Source organism: Nicotiana sylvestris, chromosome 8 (genome assembly GCF_000393655.2).
Source record: "Nicotiana sylvestris chromosome 8, ASM39365v2, whole genome shotgun sequence".
Lineage (NCBI taxonomy): Eukaryota > Viridiplantae > Streptophyta > Magnoliopsida > Solanales > Solanaceae > Nicotiana > Nicotiana sylvestris.
The window spans coordinates 85,285,681-85,305,020 of record NC_091064.1 but is presented as its reverse complement, the minus strand read 5'-3'; the positions used below and the strand labels follow the sequence as shown (position 1 = coordinate 85,305,020).

Genomic DNA, 19,340 nt, shown 5'->3' with positions numbered 1-19,340 from the left:
TCTTGGAGACCGAGTCGGGGGACGAGGACATTTCAGAGTAGGATTTCAAGCTGTTAAGGTAAGTAACAGTTTTAACTCTGGCCTTAAGGGTATAAACCTAGAGAATTTGATATCATGTGATTGTTTGGAGGTGAGACCCACGCTAGGTGACAGATGTGTAGGTGTATACCTCGAGGGATTGAGACTCGGTCCGTCCCGTGAGGCTGTGAGGTCTAATAACTATTATCTGTGTTTATGCATTTACTTGTTGGTGAACTTGTTTGCCTTCATGTTAGAGATCATGTGTAGGCTTTATTCATGCTCACATTATTTGTACTCAGTCATAGAAATTATTGTACATGTTTACCTCGGTTTCTATTATTTGCTAATATGCTGTGATACTTGATGTGGGCTGTGTTCCCTTATTTGTTGATGATGGTGAGGCTAGTGAGGTACATGATTGAGTAAGGCTGAGGGCCTGATTGTGAGGATATTAATATCATAGCGCATGAGTTGTTCGCGTAGCACGTGAGTTGACCGTGCAGATCCAGGTATTGATATGATGGCATGTGAATTGTCCGTGCTTAGTGCTTGGGCTTTGGGAGCCCCTCCGGATATTGTACACACCCCAGTGAGCGCAAAGTGTTAAGTGTATTGAGTGTTGAGTGTTGAGTGCGAGTGATGAGTGATGGAATGACATTGTTGTGAGGTTGCATTTACTTTTGCTATTTTTGCATTTATCTGTTAAATTTATCTGTGTCATTTACTGAGTTATGGAATTTACCTATTTATTCCTGTTATTTTTAAATTGTGAAAAATAAATAATTGGATTGTTTTACTTAGCTCTTCACTACTACTCAGTTTCTTAGTTATTTCTGTTACTACTGAGTCGGTTGTACTCATACTACACCCTGCTCTTTATGTGCAGATCCAGGTGAGTTAGAGTGGCGGCGATCGTTGAGCTCAGGCCGACTATCTGTGGAGATTGTACGGTAGCTGCTAGCATCCGTAAGACCTTGTTACTCCTTTTGTCATTTCTTCTTTTAGACAGTTATATGTCTTAGTTCATAGTTTTAGACGCTCATGACTTAGTGATGCCCCGATGTTTGGGGCTAGCTTCCGTATTTTATATTGATTATATTCAGAGTTAATTTAGTTTATGAAAAATTTAAATATTGAAATATTTTGTTAATTTCTTATAATCAGTTTGATAGTAATATTTTGGAAAGTAGGCTTGCCTTGTAATATTATAGGTGTCATCACGACCATGGTTAGATTTTAGATCGTGACACATAAGTACCAAGCCAATTATAATAAAAGCATTGTATGTCCAAGATAAAGATCAAAGATCACAATCTTGCACTCAAAAGTGACACTCTTATGATATACCCAAGAGTCATAATCTATAAAGAACACATCTCCAACACACATGAAACAAACTTGACTATAAGAAAAATAATACTCATGAGAAGAATCAAGAAAGTATAAACTTTCATGCTTCCAACAAAACTACAATCTTGTAAAATCCTCAATAAAGTGCACACTTTGATGGTATAACCAAGTGTCATAAGAAGCAATAAAAATCATACTTGCCAATCCAAAGAAAGACACTTCACCATGATAAGAAACAACGTCAGGGTCAAACACAATTTTTAATCCCCATGTATCTACACACTTTCCAATAACTTCACATAACAACTTAAGAGATATGCCAAAGTCATCATGAATCATCATATAAAAATATCACAATACTCAAAGTTAAGTGTCTTTACCTCAATAGCCTTAGATAAACACATGATAAGCATAAGTCAAACGTACATATCATTCTTTCTTTTGGGCAAAAGAAAATATTCTTGACAAAAAATATGCCAAAGTGTTAGTTCAACACCTTTCTTAACCTTAGCAACTTTTTCTTGTTGAACCTTCACAAAACAATCAATAAATTTATGCTCTTTTTGCTCAAAATGGTCACTCAAAACATCAAAAGAAACATTTTTAACTAATGTCATAGAAGCATTAGCAAAATCCAATGAGAATGTTCTTTCAAAAGTAGGAATAAGATAAGTAAAGCAATTAATACTAGTTCTAGCATCAAAAACTATACATTCCTTAACACACTCAATAAATTCATCACATAAATATACGTAAGAGTTACCAAGATCAAATATAAGAGAAGTCAAATCATTGGAATACAAATGGAAGTTTTCTTCTTTTATATTTATGTCATTATAAGTAACTTGTTCACTCTCCAACAAGGTACCTCCACACTCACTTTTTCTCACTTCACCATAAAAATTGAATGTGTTTGCCAAAGGAATGAAAATAGAATAAAAAGAAACATCTGACACATTCTTCTTGACACATTTCTTAATAAAGGTCAAAACTTTCTTCCAAAAAAGTTAAAGTCGAGTCAAAGAATCATCACATGCATCATCCCATAAAGGTGGGGTATCATAAAATTCAACATCACACACATCACAAGCTAAGGAGTCATTGAACAAAGAACTAAAATCATCAAATAATGGCATAATAACTCCTAGCTAGTTTCAAGTCATAACTATTTTTCTCATTAAAAGATAAAGAAGTATCAAACTTATAAATATCATAGCTATCTTTCAAACTCAAAGTGTCACTACAATCAATTAAAGTATCATGAGTAGAAGGATAAGCTATTTTACTGTTACAGTCCGTATTTCAGACATCACTATCATTATAAGATTACCTAATGTAAGCTCAAAAAGGATGAAGTCCTTCTTCAAGGCTAAGGAAGGTTTATCGAAGTCTTAAGTAAGTTAAGTTCATCATGACCTGGAAAAAAAATAAAAGAGATGATAGATACATGAAATTGAGTTGCTTGCTTACCAGGATACTTGCTTGAGCTACTTGCTTACCCGTCCTACTAGCTTAATCTACTTAACACATGTCAAGATTATTAAATGAGGATAAGACACAAGTATAAGTAAATAAGGGAAGTATGTGACACCTATTGTGATGACCCAAAAGATCATCACTTGTTTTAGAAAGAAATTCTATGTTTTGAGGCCTTAAAACCTCCCTTTTGTCTCACCTCTATTTGTGTGCACAGAACGGGCATGTATTCAGAAAGTCATTATGTGAAAATCTATGAAAAATGGTAAATTTTGCTCTTAAAATGAATTTAAGTTGACTTCGGTAAATATTTTATGTAAACGAACTCGGACCCGTGATTTGATAATCCCGGAGGGTCCGTAGGAAAATATGAGATTTGGGCGTATGCTCGGAATCGAATTCCGATGTCCCAAGCCTGAGAAATAAATTTTTGAAGAACATTATTTAACTGAAATTTTAAGAGTTTTTAGAAATTTAAATATGGTTGAATGTGATGGTATCGGGCCCATATTTTGGTTCCGGAGCCTGGTACAGGTCTTATATGTAATTTAAGTAAAGCCTGTAAAATTTGGTAAGAAACGGACTTGAAATGACATGAATCGGACCCTCGGTTGTGAAATTTGAAACTTAAGTGTTCTTGCGATTTTCATTTGATTTTGATGCTAAATTCTTTGTTAAAGGTGTTAATTTGGCAATTTGATCGCACGAATAAGTCCATATGATATTTTTGGGTTAGTATGCATGTTTGGTTTGGAGCCCGTGGGCTCGGGTGAGTTTCAGATAGGTTTCGGGATATTTTTATACTTAGAAAAGTTGCAGGTTTTCAGTTTCTGGTATTATGGAGTTTTGTTCTTCACGTTCGTGGAAGGACTCTCGCGAATGCGAAGGGTAAGTTAGGCTGAAGGACAATTCCTTCTACGCAAACGCGAGAAACAGGACGCGAACGCGAAGCACTGGGGGTGCTACCCTTCGCTAACGCGAAAGACTTTTGGCCGAGATAGGGGGAAAGGGATTTTTGTACTACGTGAACGCGGCCACTGGCTCGCGAATGCGAGCCACTAAACGCGGACGTGAAGGCAACTGCGCATTACCCTTCGCGAACACGACAAGCCCTTCGCGAACGCGAAGAAGGCCTGTCTAGTGAATTAAAAACTGTAGCAAATAGGGATTGAGTCCATAACTTCATATTTTCAAAACTAGAGACCATTGAGGCGATTTTCAAAGAACAAGTTCTTCCCCAAAGTATTGGTATATGATTCTAAACTTTTTTCTTTCGATTTCCCATTGCATTTCAACAATTTTCATCCAAAAATCTAGGGTTTTTTACGGTAGAAATTAGGAATTTGGGTAGAGTTAGGGGTTTTTTTGAATAATTAGAATTTAGACCTTGTTTTGGGGTCGGATTTTGAAACTAATTACATATTTGGGCTCGTGGGTGAATGGGTGATCGGGTTTTGGTCTGAACCTCGAGTTTCGACCAAGCGAGCCCGAGGTTGATTTTTGACTTTTGGGGAAAATGATAGAAAACCTATAATTAAGCTTTGGATATGAATTCTTTAGCATTTATTGATGTTGTTAAATTAATTTGGACTAGATACAAGTAATCTGGAGGCGAATTCTAAAGGAAAAGCGGTGTTTGAGGCTTGAGTTGGCCGTGGAAGTTTGAGGTAAGTGTTTGGTCTAACCTTAGCTTGAGGGATTAGTAGTTGTGTCTTATTTGCTATGTGTTAATTGTAGAGTACGACGTATATGCATGGTGACGAGTATCTATACGTCAGTGTCAAGCATGCCTGTGAGTCTCGTATTTTAATTGTTGTGACTCCGTTGTGATTTGTTCATGCCTAAAATGTTGATTATCATTGTTGGTTCCCTTGTCGGGATGTTATGGTTTATAATATTGTCTCCCTTGCCGGGATGTATTGTTTACGATATTGTCTCCCTTGCCGGGATATTTTTTTGTACTTTTGTGCCATTGCCAAGATTATTTTATAATTGATGTTGATTTGTAAATAGGAGCGGGTGGCATGCCGCCACAGTGACATATGATATGGGAGAGGGTTGCACTTCTGCAACGAGATATATGAAATGGGAGCGGGTTGCCTGCCTGCAACGAGATATATAAAATGGGAGCGAGTTGCACGCCTGCAATGAGATATATAAAATAGGATCGGGTTGCACGCCTACAACAAGATATATGAAATGGGATCGGGTGGCACGTCACCACGGTAATAATTGAAATGGGATCAGGTTGCACGCTTGCAACAAGAAGGAGATGAAAGTGAATATTGTGTTTGTTTTTCTTATTCTATTACTAATTGAATTTTAGTTTCTTTACGTTCCTCTTTGGTATTCTGTTGTTATCCGATACTCCTCGCAGCATGTTATTCCTCCTCCCATCTTTGCTGTGATTATCTGCTTTTATTTTCTGTTGTATATGATTTAATTGCACAGGTTTACTTGGTAGTCTAGTCCTGGCCTCGTCACTACTTCGCCGAGGTTAGGCTAGGTACTTACCAGCACATGGGGTCGGTTGTGCTGATACTGGTACCAGAGAGTTTGGACCGCAATGAGGTTGCTGCCTTCAGTCCAACAGGCGACCCGAGGTAGTCATGCAGGCGTCCGTGGGCCTTGGCATCTCCTTCTATCATTTCTTTTATGTTTATACTTATTCAGAGATAGATTCGTGTATTTCTATTTAGACTTTATTTGTAGTAATCTTAGACAGTGTGAAATTGTGACACCAAATTCTGGGTAGAGTTGTATTTAGACTTCCGCAATCTGTATTAAGTTAAATTATCAAATTTCGTGCTCCGCTTAGTTATTGATATTCTTATTTCTGCTGTTTTGATATATTGTTTTGAAATTATAAGGACTTAAAAACCTGAAAAGGGTAATTAAAATGGAATAGTTGGCTTGCCTAGCTTTCACTAGTATGCATCATCACGATTCCCGAGGGTGGAAAATTCGGGTCATGATAAGTTGGTATCAGAGCTCTAGGTTACTTAGGTCTCACAATTCACGTACAAGCTTAGTAGAGTCTGAGGGATCGGTACGGAGACGTCTGTATTTATTCCCTAGAGGCTATAGAGTTAGGAAAAACATCACATCTATTATTTCTTGTCGTGCGGTTTGGTTTCTCAGTGCTAATTGAATTTCTACTTTGTTCTTTCGCAGATGGAAAAAACACGCACTTCCTCATCCACTGATCAGCAGTCCAAGCCCCCAGCAGTAGCTCCCACGAGGGGTAGAGGGCGAGGGCGAGACCGTGCTAGAGGCCGAGGTAGGGGCAGAGCTCAGCCCCAAGCAGTAGCACCAGCGGTGGAGCCTCAGGATGAGTTTGATGATGAGGTTCCAACCCAGGAAGTTCCGATGGGCCCAGCTCAGGTCCTAGAGGACTTCATTACTACCCCAGTACTCCAGGATGCTCTGGTCCGTCTAATGGGCCTTATGGAGAGTGTCACCCGGGCAGGCTTGCTTCTTGTAGCACTAGCTGTCTCTCAGGCTGGAGGAGGAGCCCAGACTCCTGCTACTCGCACTCCGGAGCAGATAGCTCCCTAGTTTCAGAATCAAGTAGCTTAGTCAGTTGGAGCAGTTCAGCCAGGTGTGGTAGCTCAGACCGGTGATGGAGCAACTATGTCTACTGATGCCTTGTGGAGATTGGACAAGTTCACCAAGCTCTCCACTACAACTTTCAGCGGTGAATCTTCTGAGGATCCCCAGGATTATTTAGACAGTTGTCATAAGGTTCTCAGGAACATGGGGATAGTGGATACCAATGGGGTCGACTTTGCTACTTTTAACTTATCTGGATCCACCAAGACTTGGTGGAGAGATTATTGTTTGGCTAGGAGAGTTGGGTCACAAACTTTGACTTGGGATCAGTTTTCTCAACTATTTCTGGAGAAGTTTCTTCCTATCACTCAGAGGGAGAACTATCGAAGGTAGTTTGAGTGTCTCAAGTAGGGTTCTATGACTGTTACTTAATACGAGACCAGATTTATTGATTTGGCCCATTATGCTATTCTTATACTTCCCACTGAGAGAGAGTGTGTGTGTGTGTGAGGAGGTTCATTGAGGGATTTGTTTAGCTTATTCGAGATCAAATGGCTAAGGAACGGGGAGTGAAATTTCTTTTCAGGAGGCGGCCAATGTGGCCAGGAGAGTTGAGATGGTTCTTTCACAGAGGGTGGTTAGGGGTCTGACAAGAGGCCTCATCATTTAGGCAGAACCAGTAGTGCCTCATCTGGAGGTAAGGATTCGTATGGTATAGGCCATCCTCCTAGGCCTTTTCAGTCAGCACTTCAGGCTTCTCACAATGCCCCAGGTGGTCGTGGTTCTCACATGCACTATTCTAATCAGCAGTTTTATAGTGCATCGCCAACTCCTATCAGTGCACCTCCGCTTTAGAGTTTTCAGGGTCATCAGTTCCAGCAGCCAAGGGCTTGTTTTACTTGTGGCAACACGAGGCATATTGCTAGATTTTTCTCTCGAGCACCGAGCAGTTCTCAGCACCAGGGTTCCCGTGCCATGTTTCAGGCACCAAGTGTTCCACCGCCCGCCCATCCAGCAAGAGGTGGAGGTAGGGGTGATAGAGGTTGAGTTATAGGTATTCGAGGTGGAGGCCAGCCAGGAAGAGGTCGTCCCAGGGATGTAGTTCAGAGTGGTAGAGCTCAGCCCCGATGTTACGCTCTTCCAGCCAGGCCTGAGACTGAGGCTTCCGATGCAATTATCATAGGTATTGTTCTGGTTTGTAGTAGGGATGCTTCAGTGCTATTTGATCCATGGTCTACATACTCCTATGTGTCATTTTTTTTTGCACCATATTTGATCATGCCTAGTAATTCCTTGAGTTCTCATGTATATATGTCTACACCGGTGGGTGATTATATTGTGGTAGATTATGTTCATCGTTCTTGTATAGTTATGATTGGGGATCTTGAGACCCGAGTAGACTTATTACTTTTGGATATGGTTGATTTTGATGTCATATTAGGGATGAACTGGTTATCACCTTACCACGCTATCTTGGACTATCATGTCAAGATAGTGACCTTAGCCTTGCCGAGGTTAAATCGTTTAGAGTGGAGAGGGCCTTTTGGTCATTCTACCCATAGTGTTATCTCATATATGAAGGCTCGGTGTATGGTCGAGAAGGGGTGTTTGGCCTATTTGGCATATGTTCGTGATCCTAGTGCTGAGGTTCCTTCTATGGATTTTGTGCCTGCTGTTCATGAGTTTCCTGAGGTATTTCCTTCAGACCTACCGGGTACGCCACCCGACAGGGATATTAACTTCTGCATTGATTTGGCTCTGGGCACTCAGCCCATTTCTATTCCGTCGTATCGTATGGCCACGCATGAGTTGAAAGAATTGAAGGAGCAGTTGCAAGACTTTCTTGATAAAGGCTTCATTAGACCTAGTGTCTCGCTTGGGGTGCGCCAGCGTTATTTGTTAAGAAGGAGGACGGATTGATGAGGATGTGTATAGATTACCGGCAGTTGAACAAGGTTACGATCAAGAATAAGTATCCATTGTCGAGGATTGTTGATTTGTTTGATCAACTTCAGGGTTCCAAGGTATTTTCGAAGATTGACTTGAGATTTGGCCACCTTCAGTTGAGGATTAGGGCATCCGATGTCCCTAAGACAGATTTCTGCACTCGGTACAAGCATTATGAGTTCATGGTGATGTCATTTGGGTTGACAAATGCCCCAGTAGCTTTTATGGATTTGATAAACCGAGTGTTCAAGCCTTACTTGGATTCGTTCGTGATAGTCTTCATTGATGATATTTTGATTTATTCCCGCAGCCGGGAGGAGCATGAGCAACATATGAGAGTTGTTCTTCAGACTTTGAGAGATAGTCAGTTGTATGCTAAGTTTTCGAAGTGTGAGTTTTGGTTGAGTTCGGTTGCATTCTTGGATCATGTTGTATCAACAAAAGGTATTCAGGTAGGTCCGAAGAAGATAGAGGCAGTCAAGAACTGGCCTAGACTCGCATCAGCTACAGAGATCCGGAGTTTCTTGGGTTTGGCAGGCTATTATCGTCAGTTTATGGAGGGGTTTTCATCTGTTGCAGCCCCAATGACCAGGTTGACCCAGAAGGGTGCCCGGTTCAGGTGGTCGAACGAGTGTGAGGCGAGCTTTCAGAAGCTCAAGACAACTTTGACTACGGTGCCAGTGCTGGTTTTGCCCACAGGTTCAGGGCCATATATAGTTTATTGTGACGCATCTCGTATTGGACTTGGTGCGGTGTTGATGCAGGATGGCTATGAGCACTTAGTTTTTGACTATATTTAAATTTTTCATCACTTTATAGTATGTAAATATATTTTAAGTTTAATCTTAATATTTTAGTTTTATTACCTTTCTTATAGGTTTATTTAGATAAATTGAAAATTACAAAAAAAAAAAGAGTTACATATTTTACAAAGATAAGAAGGAAAACTTCAAAAATATATCTATATTTACTTAATTTAGTATTTAAGTTGTAAGCTTTAATAAATATCAATAGTGTTTAAATTACTTTAACTATCTTATTCTCTTTTTAATATTTTTCATTATTTAGTTAGTATTTTTGGGTAATCTTAAAAAGAATGAAAAAAAAAAGAGAAACAAAAACGAAAAAAAAAAAAGCAAAACAAAAGCAAGAAAGGAAATTGGAGGTGGTCCTATCTTCCCACCTTTTACAAATGTTCTCGTGATTTTCCATTTGAAAGATTCTTTTCCATAACAAATTTTATTCTTCTTTATCCCAATTCTAATAGTGGAGACCACAAGGCTTCTTCCTATCTATTTTCTTCTTTCCAAAATATTCATACTCAACAACAACAACAACAACCCAGTATAATCCCACTTAGTAGAGTCTGGGGAGGGTAGTGTGTACGCAGACCTTACCCCTACCCTAAGGTAGAGAGACTGTTTCCAAATAGACCCCCGGCATCCTTCCCTCCAAATATTCATCCTTCATACTCACACACATAATATAAGAAGGAAAGTTGGGGAACAAAAATAATAGGGGAGATCAGGGGGCGAAAAACGGAAAATGAAAAACGAAAAAAAAAAGGTCGAAAACAAATCAAAAGGAAAAAGAAAGCGTTCCTTTCTTCCTCTTAAAGCAAAACACAGCTTTTCTTCACCATATTCAGTTCTTCACAGCTTTTCTTCTTCTTTTTCGTTTTCACCATGGGAGTGCAGTGAAAACACTACAAAAGCTCCATTAAACACTCCAAACTTCACTCATCTTCCTCATTAACCCATAATATTTTTTCACCATTGTTGCACCATAAAAACCAACTGAACCAGCTCATAAACTATCTTCATATCCGGCAAAATCAGCCACGTCCAGCACCCTTGTTTAGCCCGTTAACATAGCTCCAAAACCTCAGCCAAACACCACCATTTTATACCTGAAACCAAGCTCGAAACCAGCAGTGAAAACTCAACAAAAATCAATTCCAAAAGCAGCAAATACAGCATTAAACTACCACGAATTTCTACTCAAATCTCACCCTAAATGTGTAGCAAAAACAGCTACAAAATCAGCCATGAAACCAGCGAGAAAACAGACTAAAACCAGCCAAAAAAGACTCCAATAGCTGCTAAAAAACAGCACCAAACCTAGTTGGAATCATCACCTTTAACCACCAAAAATCAACCATAAAGCAGCTACAAAATCAGCCCCTGTAACAGCCCCGCAACCAGCAATAAACACCTCGAAAACATCCCCTTTTCCTCAAAAAAATACTCCCTCTGTTCCTATGTGAACCTATTTCCTTTTTGGTCTGTTCCAAAAAGAATGAAACCTTTCTAAATTTGGTAACAATTTAGCTTAAAGTTACAACTTTATCCTTAATGAGAAGCTTTTATAACCACACAAATACTTTGGGCCCCATTTGAACTTGTTTAGGACCACAAATTCCAAAAGTCTTGATTTTTTACTTAAACTTCGTGCCCAGTCAAACAGGTTCACATAAATTGGAACGGAGGGAGTAGTATTTTTAGTCGGGTTCGAGTTTAATTTTCCGACGAGCTTTACCCGGCAAGATTCGAGGTTTCTGGTCGTGGGTCTGTCGCGATTTGTGGCTTTTGTTCCAACTTCTATGGAGTTCTTCCATTATGCTAAAGAGGGTTTTACATTAATGAAGGTCCAGTTCCCCTTCTTTTATTTTATTCTTTGTATATTTTGTTATTATGTGTTATTTTGTCTTTTTGTGGTTGAAAGCATGTTGATTATACTAGTTTATTTTCATTTAATGTTGCCTTTATCCAATATATTTTACTATTCAAGTTTTAATGTGTTTAGATCTAATTTAGTTCATAAATAATGAGTCACGTTTAGTAGTTGAGTTGTGAAAAACAACTAATTTTGAGCCAACCTTATCATGAGAAATATGCTGATTCTTTGGGTTTTTGTTTAAGTTAGGCGAAAGAATTTGGGTTGCAAGAATAAAGTGGGCCGTTGAAGTTTGTTATGAATTAGAAAATCTTTTACCAAAGTATGTTTAATTTGCTAGGCCCATTAATATCATATAGTTGCCCTCTTTTATTAGTCTGTAAATAATTTTATAATATTCATGAACATGTTAGTAGCTTCAGGCACACTCTTAATTAATCAAATTATTGTGATTATGAATACGTTCGCGTGACATAATTAAGATTCCAAAATAAATCAAGGTATGCATTCACGCAACTTTTGCCAAGCTTTTTCTTAATAATAAAGCATGATTAATTATGGACACGTACGCGTGATATGATTCTTAACGCGCCAAAGGAAATGAGTACACGTACGCGTGACTCATTTTAAGATAATTCCACAATCACTAATAATCAAGTATTTAAAAGTGGTTAAAAGGGTAAATGCATATAGGTCCTAATACATATTTAAATAATTTAATTAAGCCATGTATGATTAAAGCGACCGTGGTAAAACTACAGAACTTGGGAATGCCTAACACCTTCTCCCGGGTTAACAGAATTTCTTACCCGATCTTCTGTGTTCGCAGACCATAAATAAGAGTCAACTTCCTCAATTCGGGATTTTAATTCGGCGACTTGGGACACCATAAATTATCCCAAGTGGCGACTCTAAATTTGAATATAAATAACCCCATTTCGGTTATTGTCACTTTAATTGGAAAAACTCCCTTATATCCCATTATGCGGGTAAAAAGGAGGTGTGACAGCTCTGGCGACTCTGTTGGGGAAAAGATCGCATAATCTCTGGTTCAGGGTTCAGAATTCGAGCTTCTTAATGTGATTTTTACTTGGCTTTATTGTTTGTTGATCTTACTGTATTTGTGGACCTAATGTGATAATTGTCATTTATTTACTGCTTTAATATTATTTGAGTTGTATTAAACTATCTTCTTACGGCTCCATTCTGAGTCTTCTAAAAATATGGTGCACACGTACACGTGGCCCACTTTTCTGTTAGAAGTCATACCAAATAGAACGAGGCTGGGTCAGCAATAAGGTCAGGTTGACTTTCGTGCTCCCGGTACGTTGCCCCTATCTCGGCTCGAGCTGTCCGCTCGGGTATGCCAGGTCTCGAACACAACCCCAGGTTTAAACCTAGAATAACATAATCTCATACCAGATCCCTAGTAGGAACGTTTGTTTGCATCACGTGCATTTGACTTTGGGGACTCAACACAGGGGTTGGGTTCGTCTAGGATAGGTGTACCCAAAATAACAAATCATCCTAATGCATCCTATGTGCTATGCGAATATTTATTTGTTTTGGCTTTCATGTTGACCGGCTAGGAAAAGAAAATCAAAAGAAAAATCAAGAGTGATGTAGGAAGGAAATAAAGCTCGGTTCTGAAAACCTCAATATTTGAAATTGTCCCAAAACTCTGCCGAAATGTTTCGAAAAAAAAAAGAAAAAGAGTCATTTCAAAATGAGTCAATAGCATGTCTCTTCCGATTTTGTCAAAATTGACGAACTACGTGGGTCTGATTCTCACCGGATGTGAGATATGTAGGCAAACCTCATCGGTTCCGGCCCACAATTTTTTTTAAAAAAAAATTCAAAAATAATTTTCATTACTTCCTTCTTTAGAAAGTCTTTCCTTAAGACCCAAATTTTTTAAAAAAAAAAATTCAAAAATATTTTCTTTTAATTTCTTCTAAAAAATCTAAAAATATTTTAATTCTTCTTTCGAAAATTGGAAAGAAAATTCAAGATAGCAAAAATATTTTCTTTTTTCTTTAGAAATATTTCTTTCATAAATTCAAAATACAAGTTCAAAAATCCAAAAATATTTCCTTTCTTCTTTAGAAGTGTTTCTTTTGAAACTCTCAAAATAAAACAAAAAATAAAAGTTCAAAACATATTTTCTTCCTTTATAGAAGTCTTTCATTCAAAAAAGATATCAAACTAAAATTCAAAAATATGCTTTTCTTTCCTGGAAGTCTTTCTCCCAAAAAATTCAAAAAAAAAACAAACAAAATAAAAAAAATATTTTTTCTTTTTTATGTAGAAGTCCTTCTTTCAAAAAAATTAAAAAAACAAATCAAAATCCAGAAATATTTTCTTTCTTCTTTATAAGTCTTTTTTCGAAAATTACAAAAAATTAGTTTAATTCCTAATCTTCTCGAACTACGCAAGATCTGATTCATGTTCCCACATGATATGTAGGCAACCCACATCAGGTTCGATCACCATTTAAAAGATGAAAAAATGAAAAAATAATTAAAAAAATGATGATAATAATAAAGACCGACTTAGTCCATTCTAACGTATCTTTTGTTTTGAATTGTGAAGAAATTTTAAAGAGGTTGGTTTGTGGTAAGCTGGTAACACAAGATTAAAGAGAAAAATGCCATTGACAACTGACATCGAAGCTGTTGAATATGCTTAAGAGACTCGGCGTCGGAGGGTTTAACAAGAGTCTACTGTGGTCGAGGAATACCGAATACTCAAACAGCAAATGACGGAAATGTGTCAAGCATGGGACAATGGTCAAGGGCCACCCTTTTCTATTCATGGTTTCCCAGAGTTCACACCCAACTCGACTACTGTCATTCTGGTATCATTGTCTGATCAATCATATCCACTTGGGTTCAGTCCTTATCCCAACTGTACGACTACAGCTGGAACTTTTGTTGCATGCTCTCAAAGCTTGTCATTGACAACCAACCAGACAACCACTACTGTTATACCCGTCTTCACCATCCCACAGCCAACAGTGGTACAAAAGAAAAGCCATGAGCCACAATTTGCTACACAACAAGAATAGTACCACTCTCCTAAGTACCACTCGTACCGATTTGATCTTCCAACAATGATTGAGAAGCCTGCCCAAAAGATGGCACGGGAAGAATTGACTCAAAGAGTGGAAAGCTTAGAACAATGGCTGAAAAAAACATGCAAGGGTTGGCAGGTTAGAAGAGTATTGCCTTCAAGGATCTATGTGTGTTCCCCGATGTCCACTTGCCGCCTGGTTTCAAGACTCCAAAATTTGAAAAGTATGATGGACATGGAGGCCCCATAGCCCACTTGAAAAGGTATTACGATCAACTAAGAGGTGCGGGAAGAAATGAAGAATTGCCAATAGCTTATTTTGGGGAAAGTCTTACGGGTATAGCCTCTAAATGGTTTATGGATCAAGGCACTTCTCGCTGGTATGTCTTGGATGACATGGCACAGGCCTTTGTCAAACAATTCCAATACAACGTTGACATCGTCCCAGACCGCAATTCCCCTTCAAACTTGAAGAAGAAACCAACTGAAAGTTTCAGGGAATATGCCATTAAATAGAGAAAGCAAGCGGCTAGAGTTAAGCCACCCATGGATGACCATGAGCTAATCATTGTCTTCCTTCAGGCGCAAGAGCCAGATTACCTTTAAGACATGATGTCCGCAGTTGGCAAATCCTTCTCAGAAGTAATCAAAATGGGAGAAATGGTAGAGAATGGTCTTAAGACAGGCAAAATTATAAGTCAAGCAGTTCTTAAAGCTGCAACTCAGACTGTCCAGGTTGAATCTGATAATTTTAGTGACACGAATGAGAAGGATGAAGAAACCATGATGACATCAGGGTTGAGAAGAGGTCCTAGGAGAGCATCTCGAAGGTATGACCAGCCTCGTCTAGTTTCCGATGATTCCCTTGAGCACTACTATCCACCTTAGAACCCATAACACTCTGTTGCTCCCCCTCAGTATGTTGTCCGGCCACCAAAACACCCTAGAAGGCGACCACGAGCATCAGAAAATCTCTACTAGCCTCCAAAAAAAATTTCAGTTCCCCATTACCCACATCCAAACCATGGGTATAGAGGGGAACAAAGGTTGAAAGATAACTTTACATCAATAGGAGAGTCCTATGCAAGCTTATTTGAGAAGTTAAAGCATTATGACGTGATTGCACCCATCCCTCCAAATCATGTGGACCCACGTGCGAGAAGTTTTGACCCTTCTAAAAGGTGTGAATACCATTTTAATGCCCAGCGGCACAATGTTGAAAGCTGTCGGGATTTGAAAAAAGAAATAGAAAGGATGATCTAGGAAATATTGATTGTGATCCAAGACAGTGACACCCAGAATATCATGCAGAATCCTTTACATGCACATGATGATGCACACTTTGTGGGGATGATGCTTGGTGACATGGAATATGAGAATCCTCTCGGGAACTTGCCGACTGAAATTGGAGAAGGCCATGCTGATTCTGATGAGCAAATTTGTGGCTAAATGTCAAGCTTAACAATTGAAAAGTCATTCTCTTCTTACTAGGAAGGAATATTGGTAGCTTGTTTTTATGTTTTTTCTATTATCTGGGTTATTTCAGGGTTGTGATCCAAATTTTATTTGTTTTATTGAGTCAAACCCTTCTATCCCTCTATTCTGTTTGTGTGAGTCTTGTCTATCTGTTTTGTTGCTATTTTCATTAGCCGGGTTATGTTAGGGTTGTAACTCAGATTTTAGGTTGTTTGTCTTGTTATCTCCTCAATGAAACACAATTTGTCCTTTTGTGTCGTTCCATGCTTAATTTTTTCTCGCTAGTTTTAGTGACATGACATGCATGCGGAATTTTTGGCGAGCTCTTAGAAAATTGATTTAAGCATGAATTGGATAACTGAGAAAAAGACATTTTTAAGGATGAAAAAGAGTTGAAATACTTTGGAATTAAGGTCGATTAAAATTCACCTTCAAATCATTATGAATATCGGACTTGGGGATGTTTAATCAATTGAAGCTTGGTCGAGAGTTTGACATTAATAGATGGAAAGTGTCTTTCGACCATGACACACCAAGAAGATAGGCATGTCCATCAATGTTGTTATCGCAAAAGGATACTATGTTTGGCAATCTCGAGGCTGGGGGGGCCTTTTTTCTGCTACCCAAATACTTTATACCCTTTGTTACCCCTTTCTGAGCCTGTGTTATTTTCTTTGACCACCCTCTTTTGGAATCAGGTTTAGAAAAAAATAAAATAATAACAATAAAGGCCCATGCCCCAAGAGTATAAACTGGGGCAACTCTTTGAAAGTTCAAGTGAAAAAAAAGAAGAAGAAGAAAAGAACTGTCGAAGGTCCATGCCCTCAGAACATAGAAGCTGGGGCAAACAAAAATAAAAAAAAAAACAAAAGAAAACGAAAGAAAAAAAAAGAAAAAAAAATAGAGGAACAGAAAGAAAAGTTATAGTTAGGTCAGATGTTTGAACTACGTTTGACCTGATTCCTTAAAAAAAAGGATGCATAGGAAGCCTCACGGTTCGGTCTAACCCAAATAAGAATTAAAAAAAAAATCCAGTATCTGAAACTGGGGCAAAGATTTTATGTCACATTTGAAAGAGTTGATTCCAAGAGTTGTAAGTCTACCACCCCTTCAGTTTGAGTCTACTTTGAGCCTTATGACGTATCTTCTTTCAAACCCTATCCAAAACTCTTCCAAATAAAGACCTCCCGATATGCCTTCAAGAATGCCAAGAGAAGCATGCAATGAGCAACGATTGTCATGCGACGTAGAACACTGTCAAGTTTCTCACACAAGAAGAAAAAAGAAAAAGAAAAAGAAAAAAGAAAAATGAGAGAGTCTTACTAGTGAAAACCCTCATGGGCACTGTAAAGCGACAATAAGTAGAGATAAATAAATGAGAGAGACTTGTAGGTGAAAACCCCTCGGGGCACCACTAGTCAAAAGTGAGTCATGAAGCTGATGCAAAGAATTAGTACGAACAAGCCCGACTTCAAAGGTCATAAGAATGGTAAAAGGGAAGATTGGATCAGTTTGATAGATCAAGCCGTTAAATCCAAAATACATGTCATGATCATTAAGGCTAGTTATGAAAAAAAATCTTCTGTTCTTCCCAACATGGGAATTTCTTATTAATATTGTTTCTTTGCATCATTATGTCTTTCACTCTGAGTCAGTCCTTCTCAAAATAGGCAGATTTTTTTTGGATTTTTGAAAATTGGGGGCCGGAACCGATGAGGTTTGCATACATATCTCACATCCGGTGAGAATCAGATCCGCGTAGTTCCGCCCTTTTTGACGGAACAGGGAAACATGACTTTTTGAAAACATTGGATTATTTTTCTCTTTTTTTTTGAATTTCGGGAGAGTTTCAGAAATTTCAAATACCTACCTCTCACTCTTGATTTTTTCCTTTGATTTTCTTTTTTTTCGATTTTCTTTTTTCTCTTTTTTCATTTTCTTTCCCTATTCTTGAAGCCGGTCAACATGCAAGCCGAAACAAATAGATGCGCAAGTAGCACGTAAGATGCATCAAGATGGTCTTTTTAATTTGGGTACACCTGTCCTAGATAGACCCAACCCTTGAGTTGGGTCCCCAAGGTCAAATGCACGTGATGCAAGCAAGCGTTCCTACTAGGGATCCGGCATGAAGCTGTGTTATACTAGGTTTAAAAACCTGGGTGTATTGTTCTAGACCTGGCTTACTCGAGAGAACAGCTCGAGCCGAGGGGGGCAGCGTACCGGGAATACAGAAGTTTCACCAGCTTTGCAACTTGTCCGAACCTTGTTCTAAAATTGGGATAAGACTCTAAGAGAAAAGAAGTCACACAAAGTGCACACTTCCCAGATGATTTTGAAGACTCAGAGAGAGGAGCGTTTCGTAGCAATTTATATACAACCAAATAATATCAAAGCGGTAAAAGCGGCATTTAGCACATTAGGCTCAACATGTAAAAATCAGATAAAACAAACCAACTATAACAGTTATTCTAAGCTCGAATTTTTAAAGCCTGAACCAAAGTTCTGGGTTTGGGTCCCCAGCATTTCAAAATTTGCTACCAGCTTTTCAGTTGCACAAAGTAAATTTGGTCAGTGCACTCAGTTGATACTATCAACATGCCTTGGGGATTCATGCAAAGGCTCTCCCAAAAGACTCTTGTCATCCTACTTGGCTCAAGCAAAGATAACTTGTGATTCTCTCTGACAGACAAATTGCTCAAAAACAGGAAGTCAGTCAAGATATCAGAAAAGTTCACCTAAGAAAAGATCTCCAGTTAAGATAAGGCTGTTTGAGCTGCAAATACAGATGGTACTGGGTGTGAAACAATCAGAGTTGGTGCAGAGCAAAAATCTCTTGAGACCGACTCAGGCTGATCGAGCAAAAGCCAAGCTGCTCAAGACTCAAGCCAACAAACCGACCACCATTTTCGAAACTGACAAATTTTTCTTTGTGTGAAACAGGAACAAAGCAATGCAAGGAAAGTGGTCCAAAAAAGAGAAGAGAAGAGCCGACAAAGGGAAGTTTCTCAAATCTTTGCCTTTATTTGTCTTGCTACTGTGCATAAAGTCTTGCCATTGATTTTCACATTTTTTCTCCTAAGATAGAAAACCTAGTTTGATGAATCTTTCTCCTAGGATAGAAATCTTAGTCTAATGAATCTTTCTCCTAAGGTAGAAATCTTAGTCTGATGAATCTTTCTCCTAAGATAGAAAACCTAGTCTGATGGCTCTTTCTACTAGGATAGAAATCTTAGTCTGATGAATCTTTCTCCTAAGATAAGAAACCTAGTCTGATGAATCTTTCTCCTAGAATAAACATCTTAGTCTGATGAATCTTTCTCCTAAGATAACAAAAAAGAGGACCTAGTCTGATGAACTTTCTCCTAGAATCAAAATCTTAGTATGATGAATCTTTCTCCTAAGATAAGAAACATAGTCTGACGAATCTTTCTCCTAGGATAAACATCTTAGTCTGATGAATCTTTCTCCTAAGATAACAAAAAAAAGAGGACCTATTCTGATGAATTTCTCCTAGGATCAAAATCTTAGTTTAATGAATCTTTCTCCTAAGATAGAAGACCTAGTCTGATGAACTTTCTCCTAGGATCGAAATATTATTCTGATGAATCTTTCTCCTAAGATTAAAACTTAGTCTAATGAATTTTCTGCTAGGATAATAGTTTTCTTAAGTTATCAATCTTTAGTTTTCTTGAAATTAGCGGCCCCGCCTGGAGAATAGGGTCAGTCTTTACTTTAGTCAAGCTTAGTTTATAGTTTTCTGCAAGCTCAAT

The 19,340-nt window shown here is 38.4% G+C and overlaps 1 long non-coding RNA gene across 1 annotated transcript; it reads left to right on the top strand.

Moving 5' to 3' along the window:
- The first annotated feature begins 9,621 nt into the window (after nt 1-9,621).
- Nucleotides 9,622-19,123, top strand: LOC138874562 (uncharacterized). The gene is made up of 2 exons (XR_011401574.1): nt 9,622-10,993; nt 18,511-19,123. It is a non-coding gene; the product is annotated as an uncharacterized lncRNA (long non-coding RNA).
- Nucleotides 19,124-19,340: the final 217 nt, after the last annotated feature.